Source organism: Nycticebus coucang, chromosome 2 (assembly GCF_027406575.1).
Source record: "Nycticebus coucang isolate mNycCou1 chromosome 2, mNycCou1.pri, whole genome shotgun sequence".
Classification (NCBI taxonomy): domain Eukaryota; kingdom Metazoa; phylum Chordata; class Mammalia; order Primates; family Lorisidae; genus Nycticebus; species Nycticebus coucang.
The window spans coordinates 75366008-75380012 of record NC_069781.1 but is presented as its reverse complement, the minus strand read 5'-3'; the positions used below and the strand labels follow the sequence as shown (position 1 = coordinate 75380012).

The following is a 14005-nucleotide window of genomic DNA, read 5'->3' as shown; positions in this document are numbered from 1 at the left end:
CTGGAGGCCGAGGCAGTTGGATTGCCTGAGCTCACAAGTTTGAGATCAGCCTGAGACAGAGCAAGGCCTTGTCTCTAAAAATAGCCAGGCATTGTGGCAGGTGCCTATAATCCCAGCTACTTGGGAGGCTGAGGCAAGAGAATTGCTTGAGCCTAAAGTTGGAAGTTGCTGTGAGCTGTGATGCCATGGCACTATACCAAAGGTGACAAAGTGAAACTCTGTCTCAAACAAAAGAAAAAAAAAAACACTTTGGGCCCTTTAAAGAGATGGTCAGAGGAGCATATTATAAGCATTCTTAGGTGTCAAAAACATAATGGGTACTTTCCCAGCATTTCCTAATAATTAAGCCAACACATATTGAGATGTACCATGTCCAATACTGAGAAAACCATACTACATAAATCATTTCTTTTAATCCTCACAAAATCCCATAAGGCAGGCAAGATTGATCTTATTTTTCATATGAGAAAACTGGGGCTAAGTGAAAGTAAATAACTTATCCAAAATCACACAGCTAATAAGATTACCTGAAATCTGACTCCAAATTTTGTGTTCTTAACCAGTACACTTAAACACGTATTTATTTGTTGGTACTGTAAATAAAATTCACCTTTTTTTTTCTAGAGACAAAGTCTCACTTTGTCACCCTCCTTTGAGCACAGTGGCATCACAGCTCAAGCAACCTCAAACTCCTGGGCTCAAGAGATTCTCTTGCCTCAGCCTTCCAAGTAGCTGGGAAGGCCCCTGCCACAACATCCGGTTATTTTTAAAGATGAATTCTTGCACTGAGTCAGGCTGGTCTCGTACCCCTGAGCTCAGGCAATCCACCCATCTTGGCTTCCCAGAGTGCTAGGATTATAGGTGTGAGCCACTGAGCCTGACCTTAAAATTCACTTTTTATCTCACTATTTTCATTAAGTATATCTTATACTTTGATATGAAATAAAAGCTTCAAATATAGATTTTTAAATAATACAACTTGTCATATAATATACTTTTAAAATCTTAGTAGAATAAACTGGTAAACTGCAGGACTATATTTTTAAAGAAAAATGTCTAAACAATTTTAGAAAGACCAGTATTTAAAAAAAATTGTTACTGACTCGGTGCCTGTAGCTCAAGCGGCTAAGGTGCCAACCACATACACCTGAGCTGGCAGGTTCAAATCCAGCCCGGGCCCACCAAACAACAATGATGGCTGCAACCAAAAAACAGCCGGGTGTTGTGGCGGGCACCTGTAGTCTCAACTACTTGGGAGGCAGAGGCAAGAGAATCGCTTGAGCCCAGGAGTTGGAGATTGCTGTGAGCTGTGATGCCATCGCACTCTACCCAGGGCGACAGCTTGAGGCTCCGTCTCAAAAAAAAAAAAAAAAAAAAAATTGTTACTTCTCTTGACATTTTGAACTCTTTGAGGCATTCCAACACACAAGAATTACTACACCTTATAAACTTACTCTTGAAAAATATCACCATTAACTGACTGAAATTAAGTGTGGGAGACAAGCATAGAATATAGACAAACCTACTAAGAAGGCTAAAAAAAGCTTATAGATAGATAATGTAATACCTAAACCTCATCTTTCTAAGCTTACTTGAGTGAGATATCATTGCTACTGCATTTGTCTTTTAGAATATATACTACTCTGAAAAGAGCCAATGATGCAAGATGCAGTCCAAAAGAATGGATTCAACAATTCTCCTAAAAATCTCACTGAACAATTATTAAAACACAGAAAACAATACAAGATCACCCTCAGTTTAAAAATATATGACACAGAGGAAGGCAGAAAAACTAAAACTTTTCAGACAACAAGCTAAATTAAATAACCAACCCAGTCTACTCCAACAGCATGAAGTAGGGATTGAATTATCTAGATAATTTTTAATATGATTGTATTATTGCTGATTAATTAGCCTGATAACTACTATAACCATTTATACTTTCCAGTGCAGTAGAGTTTTTTTAAGATTATACATAAAAAGCATATCATTAATTATGCCACATAAAAATGTTATAATAACGTACAATTATTGATATGTGCCAACAATACCAAATTTGCCAAGTATAAAGCCACACTGTCATATAGTATAATTCTCAAACTAAGTTTCTGAGATGGAGACTGAAATATCTGCATAAGATCATCAACACATATGCCTATAGCAGTAAAACTGACATTCGGACTATGCCAAACCTATCAATTTTGATATTGTTATCTAATACTAATAAATACTAGTACACAGAGACTGGTTTTGACATACAACCGCCTATAAAGATAGTATATTAAATTTTAAACTCCATAAAAATAAGAATATTATATTCCTGAATGCATATATAATTAATTTTTTCTTTAAATAAAAGTTCTAATGAGTTCACATTCTTAGTGATAACAATTTCATGTTGCAAACAGCATAGCACCCTCTGGTGCGGCTATTATAAGATATATAAATTTCTCAGAAAAAAAGGATAAAATAATAGAGTAAAAACAAACTTTAGAAACTAACAGATTGATATTTTTACTCACTATAATACATATGTTTAAATATTAATGCTTAAAAATAATTTTTATTTTAAGAGATCACTATAAACTTTATAGCAGCAATTGAAGTTGGTCAGGAAACATTTTAGTTTGAAAATATATAAAACACTGAAGTAAGAAAAACAATACCCATTTCCAACATATATCATTTAAATTAAAATAACGTCTATCTCAAAAATCCTTTAAAGTATAGGATACCAAAGTTAACTTATCACATTAACCAAATTCATTTTATTCAAATATGCTGTGGCTTTTTACTTCAGATAAATTTGACTTATTGAGTGCTCAAAGTGTTCCTGAGTACTTTTTCTGGACTCAAAGGGAATTTACCAATGTTGTTTGCAAAAGAATCTGCAAGTTTTACAGCTTGAAAATAGAATGATATTCAGAAATAAAAATTACATTACTTAAATTCTAAATCCTGCATAGTTCGAAACCTTTGCTGGGGGGTGGGAGGGCCTCTTCCCAGGAAAATAATTAACTCTAAAAGCAGATTTTTACTAACAACAAAAGCAAAGGATGCCACCTGCTTTAGACAGTACTTTTGTGAACCACTGGGAAGTCCCAACACAATGAAGTAAAAAAATGAAAGTGACACCTGTTTAAAGCAGCCATCTGTCCTAACAAGCTAGGTTTAGTCAAATCATTTAACTTGGACTTTCAAAATATGGGAACACTACACACCTGTGAACAGAGATGAATTTAAAATTCACTTTGTGGTGGGGCTTGGTGGCTCATGCCTGTAATCCTAGCACTTTGAGAGGCTGCAGCAGGTGGACTGCTTGAGCTCAGGAGTTCAAAACCAGCCTGAGCAAGAGTGTGACCCCATCTCTACCAAAAATAGAAAAACTGGCTGGACATTGTGGCCGGTCCTGTAGTGCCAGCTACTTGGGAGGCTGAGGCAAGAGGATCGCTTGAGCCAAAGAATTTGAGATTTCTGTGAGCTGTCACACTATGGCACTCTACCCAGGGCAACAAAGTGAGACTCAAAAAATAAAATTAAATTAAAATTAAAATAAAATTCACTTTGCTATGACAACTGGGAATCTACACCACAGAGTTAAAGGCAAATAATTCAGTTAGGGAAACTATTTATTTTTAAAGTAACTAAGATCAAATACAGAAATTTTAACCAAATGCTCAGAATAAAAACAAAGTAACCAACATTCTCTTTCAGATTTAAAAGTTTACTTCTTCGGTATTATCATTTCTTGTAATATTTTCTCATTATGAATACCAAGAACAAAGTAACATTCCTATTAGATGGTTCAGAAGGTTCAAAAGTTTCAGATTTTTTTACATTAACTCTTCCCACATATCTGGGGCTAGATCTACCCTTTTAAATACACATACATACCCACACTTAAAAAAATTAAAGGCAAAATTATTATATTCTATCTGCTGATTTCTTCAATTGAAGAGTATCAACACACTATCACCTTTTTCAAGGATAGCGAAAAATGTTACCAAAAATACCATATATGATCATTCACAATGCATGAAATCTATCTTGATTTAAGATTCATTCATTTTGTAATTGCTATCTTTTAATGGTAAAAATAAAATTACCATTCAGAGTAAAAACAATTTGTTTAGGATTAAAGCATATTAAACTTATAAACAATATACTTTTATTTAATACCTAAGTAGAATACAAGACTATTCCAATAATGAAGGAATAATATGGTATTTTTAAAACAATGTATACATAACCTATATAATGAAAACATTTCAAAGTGATGCAAAACATCTAGGAAAGCATTAGTTTACCATATACAGCATATGTAAATTTAATATGCCTGTACTATTTAATAAAATTCACAGGCAAAACAATCCAAAAAGACTGAGACAGGCAGAATAACATATATTAAATAGATAATTCAGCTAGTTGAAACAAGTTACAAGTGACTTCTATTTAATACTTTCAGTTTCAAAGTGTGATCACTTTTCACAGATTTCTATTAGTCTAAAAACTGAAAACCAGAACACCAAAACATAATTCAGTCCTTCCTCAGAAAAATATTACAGAAAGAATAAACTAAATGCTAAGTATCTACCCTTGTGTTTAATTTTATAAAATTTATCATTTGTTAGTAATTCTGATTATCATTTAACCAATCCATATGAATAATGTCAACGTAACTGAGCCCAAAGCAGCTCCAACAGCAACTTTCACCCCACAGACATGCTTTAAAAATGGATAATAAAATTCACTTTAAAAGTTCTGCTCACAAATCAACTTGTGAACTAAAGAAACTAAAAGAAAATCTAAAAAACCTGAGCTATATGTTAATCAGTGAAATCCCTCAAAAAAGTTCTTAGACACTATATAAAAATATTAAACCTTCATATTATACAAAATAATCTACTCAACTTTTAATTATGTGAATTGCATAAGTTCTGAAACTGTCCCCAGACAGCAAAACTCCTATTAACTTCAGAGAGAGTTTATAGGACCCAGGAGCTTCACCATCCAAAAGTGTTCAGGGCATTTGACACTCACTTGAACAGGAAAAAAAAAAATTACAAGTTAGTATTAGAGATTTGCATGGAACCCAGTTTGAGGAGGGGATGAATGATTATAACAAAATCTAAGTGTTCTGAGAAAGACTTCTTTTAGAACAAAATATCATCTTCATTTAAAACAGCAATCACAAGAAAATGAATTGAAAAGTTTTTTTAAACACCTAACTCTCATTTTACAAAGTATTAGCCTTAATAACATTATAATTACCCAACCTGCTCATTGACAATCTCGGGAATAATTAACACTGTCACATTATTCATAGGCTGCTCTGTCAGTTACATCAATATATGTTAGCTTTTAAAAAAACTATTTAAATAAATATTTTAAAACTGTAAATTAAAAACTTCAATAAGTGCAACTATACCAGTATATTATATTTGTTTTAGCCGATATTCGTTAACAAAACTCTTTACTGATAATTAAAGTTAGATTGAAAAAAAGAACAATTTTAGAGGACCTAGTAAAAACAAGGTTAAGTATAAACAAGAACCTACTACTTGAGGACTGATCAGTACTAATTCTACAAAAATGATTTTTAAAAAAAGGAAGACTTGAGGAAAAAGTTCTCTTTCCTGAACAAGTTCACGTCACTGTCCAGAGAAAACCAAAGTATAAATAAAAAGAGTATGTTAAGCACACACGCCTAGATCTTAACAGCCACAAAGAAAGTGAAATATACACACGTTTCAAGTTGAGAAGCTTCATACATTCTTTATGAACAACTTGACTTCAATTTCAACTCTCAAAGGAAAACCAACAGAAAAGATTAAAAAAAAAAAAACTCTTAAAGTACCCTAACTGTCACAAATAACACTGTAAACTGAGTTTTCACAAAGCTTCCTTCTGTCCTTTCCCTGTTCATCACACACAAAGTCTCATAACCACAATGAAAATTGTTACCACTCCACTGTGGGGAAGGAGGTTCATCAAAGTGAAACGGAACCTCACTGCTACCCCTCCCATCTCCAAAGAAGGATAAAGCACTGTCAATAACTATTAACCCAAGTATCACAAATGCCCTGCACCCGCTTTAAATCACAAGCACATACACCCCAAAAATGAGAGAGGAAAGAGGCTTTAAAAAAAATCTCTTTCCCAGTACAGCAAAGAGTGCCCAGCCAAGAGGCCCCAGGTTTCAATGTGTGTGCAAGGGGATATGGGGGGAGCAGACAGAGGGGGAGGGAAGAGTGCTGAATGGATATTAAGACTGTTTGCAGCACAAAGAAAACAGTTTTAAAAGAAAGAAGAAAACCGTGAAACTGACGATGGCAAAAGAAGAGCAGCCCATTTAAGCATCAGGCAAAGAGGGGCCAAAATGAAGGGAATAGGCAGTGGGAAAAGTTCACCAATGTACAAGGATAAAAATAACAAAACCCGTAACAAGGCCCCACAAGTGAATAACTACAACAACAAAACACCACCTCTTGGGTCCCCCGTTTCATATTGTCTATTTCGATTCTGAAAGAAACAGGAAACAAGCAGCTTTGCAAAAGAAGAAAATTAAAGAAAGAAATAAAAATTCTTATCTCTTCACCTGACCCTTCTCCTCAGATAAGACCTAAGGGAAAGATCCGGCATCCGCATCGGAAAACTGTGGCTCCCCCTCCCGCTCGGCACGCAGCCCCCCGAGCTCCCGCTCCATCCCTGAAGTGCGGCCGGCGGAGGGCCGGTTCCGGCGGGCGGCAGGCGGCGGGCGGCGCGGCGCCCACACCCCCGACCCAGCCGCGGCGCGCAGGGTCCATTGTAAACAAGCCCGGGGGACTGAGCCCCTGGGCAGCCGCGCCGCAGCTGCAGCCCCCGGTGTCAGGAGTGAGACCCCCGCACAGCCACACTCGGCTCGCACACACGAACACACACACGCACGGACACACGCGTTCACACGCATCCACACGCTCCCACACACATGTAGAGACCGAAGAATATTCACCTTGGCTGTGGATTATTGTGGTGTTGTTGGTGGGTGATGGAGATGGTGGTGGTGGGGAGGAGGAGGAGGAAGAGGAGGAGGAGGAGGAGAGGAGTAGTTGTTGTTGATGGGTAACAGTCGCCAGGACTACGGTGACTATGGCGCTTGATTCACAAGGCAACGGTTGCTATAACTCACAAAAGAGAGAGAGAGAGAGAGAGAGAGAGAGAGCAAGAGGGAGAGGGAGACACTCGCACGGGGAGGGGTGGGGGAGGGAAGAGGGGAGGAGGCGGGCCCCAGAGAAGGCGCCGGAAGGGGCGGGCTTGGCGCTATGACTGACAGCACCCCCGAACCTGGGCGGGGTGAGGGGGTAAGAGGCCGGCATTCCAACGTAGAGGGCTCGGAAGATGTGCGCCTGTGTTTGGTGAGGGCCGAGGTCCTCTCGGAGGAACGTTACTACACGCACTAGAGAAGCCGAGGAGAGTTAAGGTTATACAGCGAAAGCTCCTTTCCGTATAAGGATAGCTGCCTGCTGCGGCAGCTAGATTTGTGCTGAGACGCCCCCGAGCCACAGAGAGTAGCCGCTAACCACGGGTAGGGGGTGGCGAGGGCAATTCAGGCACTTCGTGAAGAAGAGCTATGGCGAGAGAAGAATCGATTTTGAAGAGCAGCCTCTTCCCCCGCCCGGAACGTCACTTCCGGGGCGGAGCCGGCTGGGGGCCCGGATGTGCCGTCTTTTTTTCTTTTTTTATCGTTTCTCAGTTGCTGGCGGTGATCCTGATAGCGTCCGCCTCCTGGCATACTGCTAGTCTGGAGGCTTCAGAGCTCCGGGGCCTCCGCTGGATTGGAGGGTCCCAACCGCTCTCTGTTTCCTGCTTTCCACGCTCTGGCCCGCTCCCGCCTCCCTAGGCTACTACTCCTAGGAGCCCTGGCGATGGGGCGTGAGCGCGCTGCTTCTGCCGCCATCTTAGAGAAGGCGATGCCGGGCCGCGTGTGGGCAGCGGGTCGGCCTCCCGCGGTCCCGCTGCGGGTGGCGCGGACAGCTGAAGGGCTGAGCGTGCCGGACCCTCGCTCGAGAACGAGGAGGCGAGGTCATCACTCCCTACCTACAAGGCTGGGAGTATGTGCTAATAAGGACCAAGAAATTGCCCTCCCCGGAGGATGAGGAAACGCACTTGGCGGTACCCCTCGACGAAAGGCGTTAAGGGGCGGGGTAACTTAGACCTGCTGGAGATGCTGTCCCGTTAGTATGTGGATCTCCGTTATTTCAGCCCTTAAGTGAAGTGCTCATCCCTCTGTAAAGTAGACTGAGCCGGGGTGTAATCTCAACCCGATCCCCTGCTTTAGCTGAGGGTCTCCTGTCCGGCTATGTGAGAAAAACGTAAGGCTTCCGTCTGTGATGAAGGTTGTTAGCGGACGAGCTGCTGTCTGCCGACACCCATTGGTTACGCACAGTTCCTAATACTTTATGGTTCAAACATATTTGTCCAATTGCAGACTGGAGGCCAGCAGGCCATGCCCCCGGGCCCTGCCAGTACCTAAAATCAACATTTGCAGCTAAGCTGCTTATCCAAGACAATAATATATTAGAAATAGAGCCTCAGGAAGTCAGTTCTCTACTTGAGGCTTAATTTTAGCACCTGAAAATAAGGGATTTGGGCCAGCATGAGTTCACCAATGCTAAAATAATGCTGAGCTCTTATTATGTGCCCCAGACCTTGTAGTAAGTCTTTTTACATACATTATCTCATTTAATCCTGACAACCCCACTATTAAGCAGGTAATACTAGCATTTGGGGAAAAACAGGAAGAGTCCTAAAAGTTATTTTATGACTCTGTGCGATGAAATACAAACTAAAGGCATTTTAGGAACCACTATTAGAACAATGCATTTAAGAATTAATATTGTTGTCTTTGTAATCTCAAGAGTTTAGGCGTTCTTACAATAACGATATGTTAGAATGTAGTAGCCGAACTGTGGTAGCCCAGTGCTAAAGCTAAAAGGTTTATCATAAGCCACTGTCAGACAAATGACAATGTGGTGACCAACATCAGTTAAAATCTTAAAATTTAAATTATGAATAGTAATTTAGATGTACACATTGAAACATAACAGCTGTATGAAAACTGGTGTCATTATGAATATTCATTTTGTTATATTTACAGATAGTCCCCATTCCTATAATGGTGTGTTTGCTCACACTACATGGCTCTGAATAGCTTTGCTTTTTTAGTTCTATTGTCTGTTACAATTTGCCTGTCCTTCTCCTTACTGTCAGCTGTTAATTCTTACTGTTGTCAGTGAACATAGTTCTATTATCCTCCTCACTCGTTTAATTTATTGCTTTTAATCTGCGAGCAAGAAAACCACATAATGAAGATTGTGCAAAACCGTGTCTCAAGAGTATAAATAAATACTTTGAGGGACTGTCCTTTAGAAAAAATGTGACCTTTAGCTGGGACATTGTAACTTGAGTTTTAACCAGCTTAAAAACAATTTTGCCTACTTCCAGTTTGGTTTTTTCCTGAGTTAGGAATAGGTAAATTTCCTTAAGTGAATTCTTGAAAAGTTAGAATTTGGAATACTTTTCCCTGTTTCATGATAATTGATAGTAAGGCTTCTAACTATATGAGGTTAATATATGAAAAATTTAATGTTACTTCCACAGTACAACAAATTTATACATGCTTTGTTTTATACTATAATTAAAGCAAACCAGAAATCTTTTACTCATAGTCAGTTCTGGTGGGATCTCCTTTTTAATCATCTTTTTAAAGCTGCATATTTTGTGCCTATATTTCGGAAATAAACTATTTGTTAAGAAGTCACAAAAAAGACCTTGTAGTGTTAAACCACTCATTAGCACCTATCACAGAGCAAAACATATTGTGAGCTCAGTAAGACATACCTAACAAAAACATACTGTCTGAAAAAATGTTCCAAATTAATTTATCTATAATCTTAAAATAGTGTATCAATTCTGTGCTCTCAGATTGGAATGATTGACAAATGTGGATTAACACATTTGTATATGAAACGCTTAAAAACGTAAATCCCTGATATATTTAAATATGGATTATGTACTTCATACAAATGTACCACACGAATGGGTCAATAAATTGCGGTATATGTACACCATGGAATATTATGAGCCTTAAAGAAAGATGGAGACTTTACCTCTTTCATGTTTACATGGATGGAGCTGGAACATATTCTACTTTGGCACATTCTTAAGAATAAATTTCTTTTTTGGTATTATCTATTAGGGTATTTCCTTCTACTAATATCTACTGTGTATTCAGGAAATAAGTTATTTCAGTACCAGTGCTTGAAAATGATGCATATAAAAAGATAAAATACTGATATGTGATAGGCTTCTGAAAAAATTTGTGTTTGAAAGGTTTGTAAATTAACATTTTGTGGCAGTTTACTATTGAATTTGTGGTGAATCCTTTTATAAAGCAGAAATCACATCCGTTTTTAAATTTTTTCACTTGATTGTAATACCCTGTTCAATTGAAGGAAGGATAGAGTCTTCGTTCTTATATGTAAAATGAATGGTTTCATTTTTACCAATATTTTTTGGCATTTCATAAGTAGAGCGTTGGGGAATTCAGACTACTGGATTACTAATTGCCTTGATCTAAAATTCTGTTGACCATGTGGCAATTCTCAAAATGATAGAGAGTAATAGAGGCCAGGGTAATTCAAAACTGTATAATTTGCCACTATTCTCTGGAACACTCCAACCTTCTCCTTCCCCACCTAAAATTTTGGTTTTAAAAACAACAATTTGGGGGGGTTGATTTTTGTCTTTCTAATTAGGTTTTCTCAAACCAGCTGATTACTTAGCAGTCCCAAAGTATGTCTACTTATATATATCTTGCAATTAAATTTTTACTCTAGCACAGAAAGTTGATAATAGAATCATAAGTTGACTATTTTTGCTCAAGACCAAAGTAAATTATCTTTTGATACACACTTGAAGCTTTTTCTCCTCAATTAATTCAGATTGGACACACAATACAGTCATGCCCCACGTAAGGACATAGAGTCAATGATGGACTCCATATATATATGAAAGTAGACCCATAAGATTATAATGGAACTAAAAAATTTCCTTTTTTATATATAGATATATTTAGATATACAAATATTACCACTGTATTAATACTTACATACTATAGTATTATACTGTAGTATTATAATACTTAATACTATATTATTCAAAACAGTAATATGCTATACAGGTTTGTAGCCTAGGAACAATAGTCTATACCAGATACCCTAAGTATATAGTAGACTATATCATCTAGGTTGTATAAGTACACTCGGTGGTGGTGTAAGCACACACAGTAAATAAACCAACTAACAAAGCATTTCAGTGAAAGTATCTCTATCATTAACTGATGCATTAGTATATTTGTAGCATCAAGAACAAATGACTAGAAACATTCCAAATGTCTACCATGAGAAAGATGGAAAAACAAATTATGATATATTCATACAATGAAATACTGTTGAGCAAGTGAAAGGAAAGGGACTTATGATACAAAAACACAGATGAATCTCAAAATCATAGCTTCAAAATCATAGCTTATCAATCTATTTATATAAAATCCAAGAACAGGAAAATCTATGTTTAATGTTTTCCCATGACAGCAGGGGCAATAGGTTGGGATTTAGTGGAAAGGAACCGTGAAGGGACATTCTAGGATGATGGAAATTTTCCAACCTGGTAACCACTAGACACGTGGCTGTTGAGATCTAATTATAAATAAATAAAATTTAAAATTTAGTTCCACAGACACACTAGCTACATTATAAGTGGTCAGTAGCCACATGCAGTTGGTGATTACCAAGTTGGACTGGGCAAATACAGATACAAATACCAAGTTGGACTGGGCAAATACCATCTCAGGAGTTCTACTAGAGCGTGCTATTCTAGATTTTGTGTTAAGTAGAATTTACATTGTGGTTAATGCCCATTATATTTCATTATATGTCAATAATGCCAACCCCTACACTCTATAAATCATTAATAGAATTTTTCGTTAGTGTATCAACTACCTAATTAGCTCACTTTTTTCTTAATGTCTTTGTTCAACTTTGCAGAGAAAGGATAAATAGTGAAATTATTCTTGGCAAATTTTCAAACATATAAGTGTAACATGTAGTAAATAATGTTGATTTGCTGCTCAAGGAAATGAGTTCTGCTGTTTTGTAGTTCTGTATGCATCTAGAAACAAATTTTTTTTTCTTTTGAGGGCTTAAAGTAAACTATATAATTACAGAGAATTTTTTTCTATTTTCCTACTGAAATCAAAATACATTAAATGTAGTGGAAATTATATAATCTTCTGATGTAACATTTAGGAGTAGTGGGAGATTTGGTGCTAACTCTATGACCACATTGAGAGTCAAGTAAGTTCCTTAGCTGACACAATTCAAAGCTTTTGGAGGTGACAGAAGACTATTTATAAAGGATTAGAAGACCTGAATGATCTCAATTCTAAAATTCTAATTTTTATGGATTTTAAGAAAATATCAGGTTAGTTGTTCAAAATACTAAGTACATATAATACCTGTATGAGATTATGAAAAGTTTTTGGTGGAGTTAAGAATTTACTATATAAATAAAGTTAATAAATATTTCTACCAGCATTTCTGAAGAAGTTTGTGAACCCCAAGTAGGTTTTTATAAAATAACAAACTTGAACTGTGTTAGAGTTTCTTCTAACATAATCAGCAATTAATGTCAATAATATATGAAACTATTTTATTTTTTCTTAATTATTTGTCAAAAATATGATTTTGATCCAAATGCTTTGCCAAATCCTTAAGTTCCCCCTCTTCCCCAGTCCCTCTTCCTTTCCCTCACTGCCCTAATATAGAGTCTGAAAAAAACAATTCCCAAAATCTTGTTGGGGCATTATTTCTATTTTAAGTAAAAATATCTTTGCACTAGAACATGTCATTTATGTCACTCACCCCAATAACAACATCACCATAATAATGTATAAAGCTTTCATTTAAATTGTTTTTGAATGGTTATATCAGCTATTAGAGCATATGACTGAATTATTTTTATTCTTAAATTTTTTACCAAAATACCACAGCCACTAATGAAGAAAAATAAAGATCACTGATTCAAAATTACATGTATTTGTCTCTTTTGGTGCCTTTTTTATTTTCAAAGATAGACTTTATATGCATGCAATATTTTTCTAAAAAATTGTATTTAGTTTACTAACCTTTTTGTTTCTAGGAATAGAAATACAAAAATATACATTTTACAGTGGAATGGTTAAAACACTTTCCTCTATGCACTGTTTGAAATTTATCTAGTACTACTTTCTTCCATAAAAGGAAACCATTTTTAAGATGTTTGGGATCTGAGGCCAGGTGCAGTGGCTCACGCCTGTAATCCTAGCACTCTGGAAGACCAAGGAGGGTAGATTGCTTGAGCTCACGAGGTCAACCAGGCTGAATAAAAAGCAAGACCCAGTCTCTGTTAAAAATAGAAAAACAGGCAAGAAAATCGCTTGAGCCTAAGAATTGAAGGTCACTGTGAGCTGTGACGCTACAGCACTCTACCCAGGGTGACAGCTTGAGACTCTGTCTCAAAAAAAAAAAAAAAGACTTTTGGGATCTGACTTAGTATGAAAGTACTTGGTTTCAGAGGAACTGCAGCCCCATATAATATTGAACATGCTAAAATTCACCTATTTGTGCCATAAAATATTTGTGATAAGAACTGAGCTTTCAAATGACATATAATGGTATGTTTTAAAGACATCTAATTAAAAAATTTTATTTGCAGCTTTTCATATTTTTAAGTCAACTTTGTTTTTTCAGGCCCCCAACGTTTTCAGAAGAAGTCTTAAGCAATAGTGCTTAAATAAAATGGCCCTGAAATAATACTGGGAAAACTGAATTTAAAATAATTTGGCTCAGTTTGTTTTACCTTCTTAAGAATTAATTAAGCAAAACATAGGGAGATCCATTGAGAAAAAATTAAACTTTATAATAGT

General features: G+C 36.8%; 1 protein-coding gene across 2 annotated transcripts in view; it reads right to left on the bottom strand.

Moving 5' to 3' along the window:
* The window catches only part of RFX3 (regulatory factor X3), a 293053-nt gene extending 285822 nt beyond the window's left edge, over positions 1 to 7231 (bottom strand). Inside the window, exon 1 of one of the 2 annotated variants that reach the window (XM_053573811.1) lies at positions 6992 to 7231. The gene's annotated coding sequence lies outside the window, so the exon portion shown is untranslated. The remainder of the gene's footprint in view (positions 1 to 6991) is intronic. The other variant, XM_053573820.1, reaches the window with a different exon arrangement.
* Between the last annotated feature and the right edge of the window lie 6774 nt (positions 7232 to 14005).